We start from the raw sequence: 9,384 nt of genomic DNA, 5'->3' as shown, positions 1-9,384 counted from the left end.
AAGTCTTCCGGGAACCTAGGTAAATCCCTGTATTAGTCTAACAACTATGAAAAAAAAACAACCAAACGCAACAACTTCAAAAGAAGAAGAACATTACAAAACTGGGGATCAACAAAAACACAGAGTCTAATGCGAGAGCTTTTTCAAGTCTTCAGTCCTCCTCTCGTCTCAGTAGACCTCTTTCATATATTTGTGTACAGGTCAGCTGGAGGTACATAGCTGATGGTAATTTAAGTAGGGAGCTGCGTCAGCATGCATGGGCTTCAAAGGAAAAAGTCAAGGTTTATTCCATGCTGAAAAAAGAAGCAAACACAATGTTTCATCTGTGGAGCCTTATTCGATTGTGACTCAAAGTAAATTTTTACTTGTTCATTTGATGTTAATTTATCTCCATCAAATACCTAGGAATATCTAAACTCAACAGGTGCTCTCAGTAGCTAAGTACACTGCTCCAGATGAGACTCAAACTCACAACCTCAGCATGACTCCACTGTGCATTGCTGTAGAAGTACTGCACGCTGACCGATTGCGCCACTGGAGCTGTGCAAGTTATGCTCCTCATACAGACTGACGCTGCAGAAACACAGGGTGAAAACAGTTTCGGTTGTGGATCCATCTCCACATGGGGAACAGTAAAATAGCAAGGAAAATACAAGAAAAGAAACTGAAAGAATTGTACTAACAGCAAAAGGGGACGGAGGGAGGTGGTCAGACAAGTAAATCAGCCTGGCAGATTATTTGTAGCGACATTTTTTGAGTCAATCAGCACACAGATTTCTCTTCATGTGCCTTAAACTGTGTAGTTTGTATTTTTGTTGTAGATAGGTTTCTTCAGAAGTCCAGTAAATTGACAATAATGGAGAACTAGCTGACGCACCCCGTTGTGAAGACCCTCTGTAAGGTGATTACACGTTTCATTTTCAAGTCGCCTCCTTTACACGCAATTGCAGCCCTGACACTGAGAGAAAGCATGAGAAATGGCTTCAATTTCAATGTAAAAACTCACCATAACACGGACTTACACTGGGAAAAGGTGATTGCACTTTCTGCTTATTGCTACGGCCTTCCCCCCGGTTATGAAAATGTCTCACAGTTCTGACACTGATGTGTGAAAGACAATGTAACAGACTATCAAAATCCTGAAGTACAAGAAATTTTAATGCACCAATTTTTTTAATATGTCCCTCTGATCCTGGCATGTCAGAATACATTTCGAAAAAGTATGGCATGAATTGCACGAATTGCAACGGCACAAATTGCTGAAAATATCACTGACCTTGCCGATATTTGCAGGGGATACGAATGCTTTGCACATGTTGAACTACAACACGTAAAAATTGAGCTCCTTAGTCATTATCACCGGGAATGTCCAATAATGACGAACATCAGTAGCTTCAAGGAAACTTAGACTCGCACATGGAGTTTTATCTTCGAATGGAGGGTGGGAGAATTCATTTAGACTCTCGTTGCTCATTAGCTAAACTATATGACACAGCTAAAAATAGCTAAAAATATGACACAGATTTGTTCCAGAAACTTGTAATCACCTTGAAAAGAGTCTTCTTGAAGATGTGAACCAACTAGCTCTCCACTGTCAATTGACAGGACTTTAGAAGAAACTGTTCTCATACAACCAACATACAAATTACACATCTTAAGTCACATGAAAAAAAATACTTGTACTAAATAACATAAAACTGTCACTGCAAATTATCACCAAGCTGTTTTATGTGTCTGACCACCTCTTTCCTACTTTGCAGCAAGCACAAATCTTTCTGTTTCTTCATCGCTATTTTACTGTCTCTTCCCCATGTGGAGATGGATCCACAGCCGAAACTTTAGGTCAGTTCCTGTTACTCTGTCCGATTGAAAGAGCTGTGTTAAAGGCACTCCCATCTCTGCAGGAAAGTTATTGCTGCTCTCAACACAATATACTGCAGCCAAATATAGCGATACTTTCACTGCCTGTGGGCCACATGTTCCTGCTGTCAGCCTATTATGTCATGTCCATCCACACCAAGAAACATTACTGCTGTAGCACAAGAGTTATATAGGCGCAATCAATAGAGCATGAACCTCTTAATCTCAGAACTGTGGGTTCAGCCCCCACATTGGGTCCCTCTGTGTCAATTTGATCCCCCCAATCCTCCTAGCATGACCTGATGGGGTAACAGTGATACCCAGTGCCTTCTATAACCTTTGCGTAATTCAGCTTTCTTTCCACTTCATTGAGATTTTCATCTGAAATCATCGGCCAAACAAGAGATTGTCTAAATCGAGGGAGATCTGCTCACAAGCAAGTATTTAACACTTCAGCATTTACTGTTCGAATACCACCCTTTGTCAAAACACTGCCGCTTCTTATGCTAATAAGTAATGGTTTTTGAGCACGCATTGTATTGTTAATGCTTATATTAAAAAAGCATAAATTCACATAATGGAATTTGGAATGAACAAAGTAGTCCAGCCCCTTTACAACATTACATACCCACTGATTAAAGCTTAAAACTACAGCAGCAGGAGTAACAATAATGGCAACAACATGTTTGGAGTTCGGCATTTCATTTATACTGCGGAAACATCGTATCGGAATGAACTGCCCGAGATAAAAGAGTAATTGCGGCTTCAGATCGTTTTTACAGAGCATTGCGTTGTTCTGTTCATGCTGACTATACGCTTTAAATTTGTCATTTACTGCAAGCGTTGCTTTTCCAGGCTTTTCGGAAATTCCTCGCATTTGAGCCAGCACTAAAATATTTAATTCCCGTCGCTGAATACATCGTGGAAACGGTATTTGCAACGGAATGCTATCACACATGAAATCTTTTTGTTATTCGGTTCTGAAGTTTGAAAATGAAAATAAAACGGGGGTCACTTCATAGGCTTGAAAGAAGTCCAAGCAGCATAAAAACCCGCGAATTCTCACAAAGGCTGCACCTTTCTTCTGCTGCTTTTATAAATCAGCCTTAAACATTTGAATGCATACCTTACTGCTGCTAATCACATTCACGTGCTTACGAAGTTTTTTTCTGTCCGTTATGTTTTTCCTAAGCGGTTTCTCCGTTTTCCTCGTACTGTGATTGTCAACGAGCACAACAAGACTGAAATAGTGTAAAGGCAAGTAAAAAAGACAGGGTAAAACGCCTGATTGTCGGGAGTGGGATTTGAACCCGTGGCTCTATTTGGAGAGTGAAACAAAAAGCTTAAAAGACACGAATCTGTGAATTTGTTGTTTTAAACCGCTCGACTATCCTGAAGAAATTGGTGCTGATTGCACCAGTTGCATCCGATTTTCCGTAACTTTGGGACGATTGATACGACTGGACGAACACAATTTGTGGCGTTTAGCATGACATGGAAAACGGTACCGGAGCATTCGTGTCCGGACTACCAGACTCAGAAACAGTTTTTACCCCCACACTATCAAACTATTAAACTCACAGCCTCTCTCACTCTCACCTCACCTCTCACCTATGATCTGAACCTCACAGTGCCTTCTTTCTTACCAAAAACCCAAACACACATTGAATCTACCTGTACCATACATGTCAAAAGCTCACTCCCCATAATTTCTATCCCTTTAATTCATTCTTTTGATGCATGTTTTTGCACATAACCTGTTACCTTTTTGTTGTTTTGCACACTGCCTGTTGATTTTTTTTGCACATCGGCTGTTGTCTCTGTCTTTCTTTTGTTATACAATTGTATTGTTGTTGTGTTTTTTTCTTTCTACTACTTATGTCCGAGAGGTAGCTAAATAGCATTTCGTTATACCATATACCTGTGTATAAGTATAATGACAATAAACTTGGACTTGAACTTGACATAGTCTTGCAGGCAGTATATTATTTTACCGTTTACTTGTTTAAAAAAACATGGTCTTCTTGTTCCTAAGTCAGATTTTTAGTGCTTTCGAACGTTACTTCCAACCTGGACTGACAGCTCACCCGATCTGTTTGTGATCAGACCAAACGGCCGCAACTTCGTTTTCTGAGATGCTTTCTCTCACGTGGTGAAATCTCGACCTCTTTGGCATCTCTGGCTATAGTTCTTCTGTAGAGCAGGCTTTCACACCTCTGCTTATAGTGCCCTTGAAGTTATTTTATTTTTACAGGAAGACGCATTCCCTAACGATCTCTCCTGTTTTCGAAATGCTTCATAAGGCGTGTTTGATTCAGGACAAACAGTATACTAATTGTACAATGCAGGTTTATGCGGCATTCGTACTGGATTTGAGTGGGATTCTGAAATACTTCTTGCAAAGGTATTCAGACTTTCTTGAACCTATAATAAAAAACACAGACCTGAAACTCCCTAGGTTCCAATCTCTGATGTTGCTGTCCTTAAACTCGGACGTGATGTTCTGCAGACGTGTGCATAATGTCCTGTTTTCTTACAGTGTAGACATCTTGCTGTTCACGCTCCGCATTCATCTGCTTTGTGCATTGTTAGTCCGCACCTGTAACATGTAATGTCAGCCGTCCCCTGTTCTTCTATATCTCTAGCATGACTGCGTCCTGCTGTTGGGCTTTTGTTTGTAAAGTTTGAGCGAGCGTCCCGTTCAGTGTCACTTTGTCACTGTGGTCAGAAAGCATTCTTGATTCTGCTTGAGCTGCTTCATGAATTCTAGCGACTGCAAGAGCTCTTTCTAAAGTCAGCCCTTCCTCCTGCAGCAATTTATAGTCTCTTATGTGCACATTTTTCCACAAGTTGATCTCTTAACATGTCAGTTTCCAATACTCCAAAGTCACAAGATTTAGCCAGTCCTCTTAGTGCAGTCACAAAAGCATCAACAGATTCGTCCTGAGACTAAGTTCTCTGCCTAAATTTATGCCGTTCCAAAACCACATTTCTCTGCGGTGTAAAGTAAGCGTCTAAGGCAGCTACAGTCTGTTCATATGTACCTTTTTCAACAGGGAGGTTGGCGAAAATCCGCTGCACGGGCACCCAGATACAGTGCAGTAATGTAGCACGTCTCACGGCATCCGGAGCTTCTGTAGATCCACTGGCTATTTAAAAAAATCTGTACGACTCCATCCATATCTTGTATTCCGCATACAAATCCGGAGCTCCGAGTTTCAGTAGAAGCGGTAGAAAAAGCTGGGCATAAGCAAAGCTTCTCGGCGCGGCTGCCATATCTTCCATGGCGCAAGCTAAAAGAAAAGTCCGAAAATTCAAAAGTTCGTTTCTACCAGCAAGAGAACTAAAATCTGCAATATTCTGCTCGCTTTGAGTCCGTCAAGCACTCATCTCTCGTCGCCATAAATGTTGTGTATCTTAATAAAGAGACGTTTTTTATATTATTTTAACTATTTTGTTAACTACACAGATCACGCCCTTACACCATATATTCCCGCCTTCTACTCTCTCGTTCTGTTGTCTCGCGATGTCTACTCACTATACTACATTTAGCATGACTTCTTGTTGCAGTTGAGCTCAAAGCTGGAGATGATCTCCATATTCTACCGCACTAACTAGTCCGAAACGTAGTACACAGTACACACTTTTTAAGTGAAGTCAGGTTGTTAAAAAATTAAACCGGCGCCCTGTCACAGAAACGTACCCCGGTCTCCCGCGCAACAAGCGGGGGTACTCAGCACTATACTAACGAGGAGCGCTTGTCTGCAGCTGAGCATGAGCTCTGTTTACTGTCAGCAGTCATTTCCTCATTTCCAAAGACTTTTTCACCTGCTCTCAGCTTTTAAAGACGATCATAAACGCTCAAGAAGTAATTCATGTCAGTTTGAAGTCTGTTTCTGTTGTCTCAGCTCTTGATAAAGAAAAGCCGTGCGTGGGAGACTCCCTCTCTGAAGAAGTTTGCCGTCACCCTGCGAGGGAGAAGAGCCATCAATCACCGAGGCAACCACTGAGACAGTTAACATTGAACACGTGAAATGCGAGATGTTGTGATTTTTTTCTGCTTAAGGCTTCTATCGTTTCTACTCTAACGAGAAAGACCTCTTTATTAGAAGTGAGATTTTAACAAACGTCTCCAGGGGTAACTGCGACCTGAACGCAACGCCTTAGACCACCAGCCATCTTGCCTGTGGTACTTATAATGAAGTATATATTTTATTTCTACTCGTTGATAAGAAAAGTGAAATCATGTAATTAGGGATATGTCTTTTTTTCATGGGGAAAACTAGCCCGAGCAAATGTAAAGTTTAGAGCAGCGCTCAATAAAAATGATCAGAAACCGAAAGCGCTTCTTATACGGATCAGTATATTCCGATACCACTGGTTCTGCAGAAGAAATAAGAAAAACCGAACTCAAAGCACTGTGTTGCCATTACGGCTATTCCATCTGCAGCTGCTTTAAGATTACTCACACTGTGTTGCCATTAAGGCTACCTAGTTAAAAAAAAACTTATCGTCACCTTTTTAAACGTGATTGTTAGACACCCGTTAAATCTCAACCGAGGTTTCTTGAGAGATCGTTCAGCGAGCGAGTAATAAAAAAACTACTTCGCTTCTAACCTCTGCTGTCGCTGTAAACTCGGACGTGATGTTCTGCAGATGTGCAGTGTGCCTTTCCTCTCGTCGTACTCACTGTGTGAGCTCCTCACTGCGTGTTCTGTACTCTACTGTGATTTAATTTAGATGATTACGTGGAGTAGAGTGACAAGATCTACTTGAACATTTTCGGTTTGTGAAATGAAACACTAAATACACTACTGTAAATACAAGTAATGGACATTTAAAATAACCACAGTACAGCTAGAAGAGTGAAAGATAAGAGACTACTTAGAATAACATTCACAACACACTTACTGTAAGAACAGCACAGCCGCCCGAACAGGGACTTGAACGCTGGGCCCTCAGATTAAAAGTCTGATGCTCTACCGACTGAGCTATCCGGGCTCTGAAAGAAAGCCTACACTGTCGCAAGTCACGTGTCTCTTGTGCGGAAGAGCAGTCATACCTGACCCATCTGGAATGACCGCTGACAGACTTTATCCAGAAGCGACGGCACCACTCCCAGTAGAATGAGTGAGAAATACAGCATGACATGGGTAGTTAAGGGGCTCCCACAATCCATCTTTCCTCACATTACTGATTTTTTTCAATAGCATTTTGACCTTTTTTCACATTCAGATTTTTTTCACATTTAATAAAATCTTTTAATCAACAACATTAAAAAGAAAACAAATGGAACATTTTTTGGAACAATAAAAAAAAAACTTTCAATGCCTTGGTTGTATACGTGTGCACACCCTTTATAAAGGGAGTAGCAACAGTGCTAAAATCTAAAGAGCATTTCTGTAGAGAAAACAGCATTTTTTCTGCCTTGATGTTAAGCTTAGGCTCCCTGTCTTTTAGAAATTCTATTTCTTAACACCTTGCACAGCCTCCCGACAGACTAACAAATAATTTTTGGAGAAATTGGCTCACACACCGGAAGACACTAACGTTTATCTACGTTAGAGTATGTGAATAACAGTTTAACCGAAAAATTTTGCAATTGTGATTTTGTTAAAATTCAATAAATCGTCTATCAACAGTTAGAAATTATTAAGAAATTGTTTTATTTCATAAACTATAAGACAATTAAGAGAGTTTATAGGTCATATCCGTTGCTTATGTTCTTTTAACTCTAGCGTTCAGGATCCAAACCCAGGTGCGGACGGTTGTGTTTCTTGAATCTCTTGTAATCATCAAAAGTCGATGTGTAGTCCTTCAGTACTTTCTCGAGCTGTGCCATGGATATTTTATACGATCAATACTTGTCATGTTCTTTTGCATTTTCATTAACAAACGGAAAAAGTTCAAAGTGTGTTTATGGCTGTGCTTCACATCTACACGAGAGCACTCGTAACAGTACAGGACACGCAGTGAAGAGTTCGTGAAGCTTTCAGTTTAGTGCGGAGTTCAGAAGGAGGATTCTCTCGCTAAATGATCTCTCAAGAAATCCCGGGTGAGATTCAACAGGTGTTTTTTGCAACAGCCACGACAAGTGTGGATCAATCTCTGGATTTCCTGAATTTGAACTAAATTATTAGTTCATAAAATTATTAGGATTTAACAGAACTAAATGAGGTACATTTAAAACAGCAGCGCAACTCTGCAGCACGTCGAGTGTGCCTGCATTTAGTAAACCTGGCTCTCTCTGAACACAAGCAAAGAGTTCTCACTCAACAGAAGATTGCGATGTGAGTACTGTAATACAAAGCACCTGGAGATGCCAGGAATTGAACCCGGGACCTCATACATGCGAAGCATGCGCTCTACCACTGAGCTACATCCCCGATCGAAAAGGAAATGGAACAGACTTGTCCAGATGCTCACTGATCACAATCCACCACTCACGAAGAATGCCTGCAGTTTCCCACTTTCGTGTTTCCTCTACTACATAGTAAGTTCATGGGAATGAAGAAATAAGGAAGGAAAAATAATCGAATTGAAGCTTCAAGAGACTGGGCACAAATTAATCTATTGTTTTTGTATCCAGTCACACGTGCGACGGTGGTTAATTCCCAGACGGGGGAGTGCTTTTTTTCTACCTCCTTACTCGACTGTCTTTCAATTCTGTTTTATTTGAAAGCTTTTTGCATCTTTTAAGTGCTCTTGATTAAACTATGCATAGAAAAACAGCAGTACTGATGATTTTCATGGACCGATGCACACTTGTTCTGTACAACTCGAGTGATAAAGCCCTGTCTGCAAATATTGTAGAAGAACGTAAAAGGGTGAAACAACGCCCCAACCACAGGAATAGTAACAGGAAGGATCGTGTTGTTATGTGATAAGTCCTTTTGAGATGTCTTGTCGATGCACACAGGCGGTAGAGCTGAATATTTTACTTTTAGTGGTGTTTTTAAACAAAGATGGAACATGTTATTTCTATTCCAGGAAGAAAGGAGCAGACTTTAACTTTAAGAGGCAAAAACGACACCTTATCAAAGCTAATATTAATTAAAATGACATCACAACAAAAGAGTGGAGCCTTGAGTGAATAAAATTAGTTTTCATTGGACGTCTGTGTGTCCATAACTTTGTAGGTGAGAGAGAGGATTGTGATAATTTGCAGGTGCTTCTCTGAAGTGCGTTGATGGTACAGGCGCCTTCCAAATAATTGAGTCGGGTTTGAATCCCAGTTAGTGCAAACCCAAATCTTTTCAAGATAATCTGTGGTCCGCTAACACATCTTTTGAAACACTACAACAGGTAACACCCCGTGTGAAACATCATGAGCATCTGTTAAACCTCTCCACCTGCCCGTTCCTCACAGAGACATGACGAGGGTCTAAAGGGACATTTTGAGCCGTAGAAACATTTTATCATTCCATACTTTCCAGTGCAGTCAGGTCAGTTCCACTTCAACTGCGCCCGACAACGTTTTGAAAACAACAAGAGTAAAGGGACACTGCACGTCTGCAGAACATC

At 40.8% G+C, this 9,384-nt stretch overlaps 2 non-coding genes across 2 annotated transcripts; both read right to left on the bottom strand.

Moving 5' to 3' along the window:
• Positions 1 to 447: 447 nt before the first annotated feature.
• On the bottom strand, positions 448 to 541 carry trnar-ucu (transfer RNA arginine (anticodon UCU)). Its single transcript has 2 exons — positions 504 to 541; positions 448 to 483 (listed from the first exon to the last, which is right to left on the bottom strand). It is a non-coding gene; the product is annotated as a tRNA-Arg (tRNA).
• Positions 542 to 8,174: 7,633 nt separating this feature from the next.
• On the bottom strand, positions 8,175 to 8,246 carry trnaa-cgc (transfer RNA alanine (anticodon CGC)). The gene has a single exon. It is a non-coding gene; the product is annotated as a tRNA-Ala (tRNA).
• Between the last annotated feature and the right edge of the window lie 1,138 nt (positions 8,247 to 9,384).

The sequence above is a fragment of the Atractosteus spatula genome, chromosome 10 (genome assembly GCF_055471065.1).
Source record: "Atractosteus spatula isolate fAtrSpa1 chromosome 10, fAtrSpa1.hap1, whole genome shotgun sequence".
Classification (NCBI taxonomy): Eukaryota; Metazoa; Chordata; class Actinopteri; order Semionotiformes; family Lepisosteidae; genus Atractosteus; species Atractosteus spatula.
This window is presented reverse-complemented; position numbering and strand designations above follow the sequence as displayed.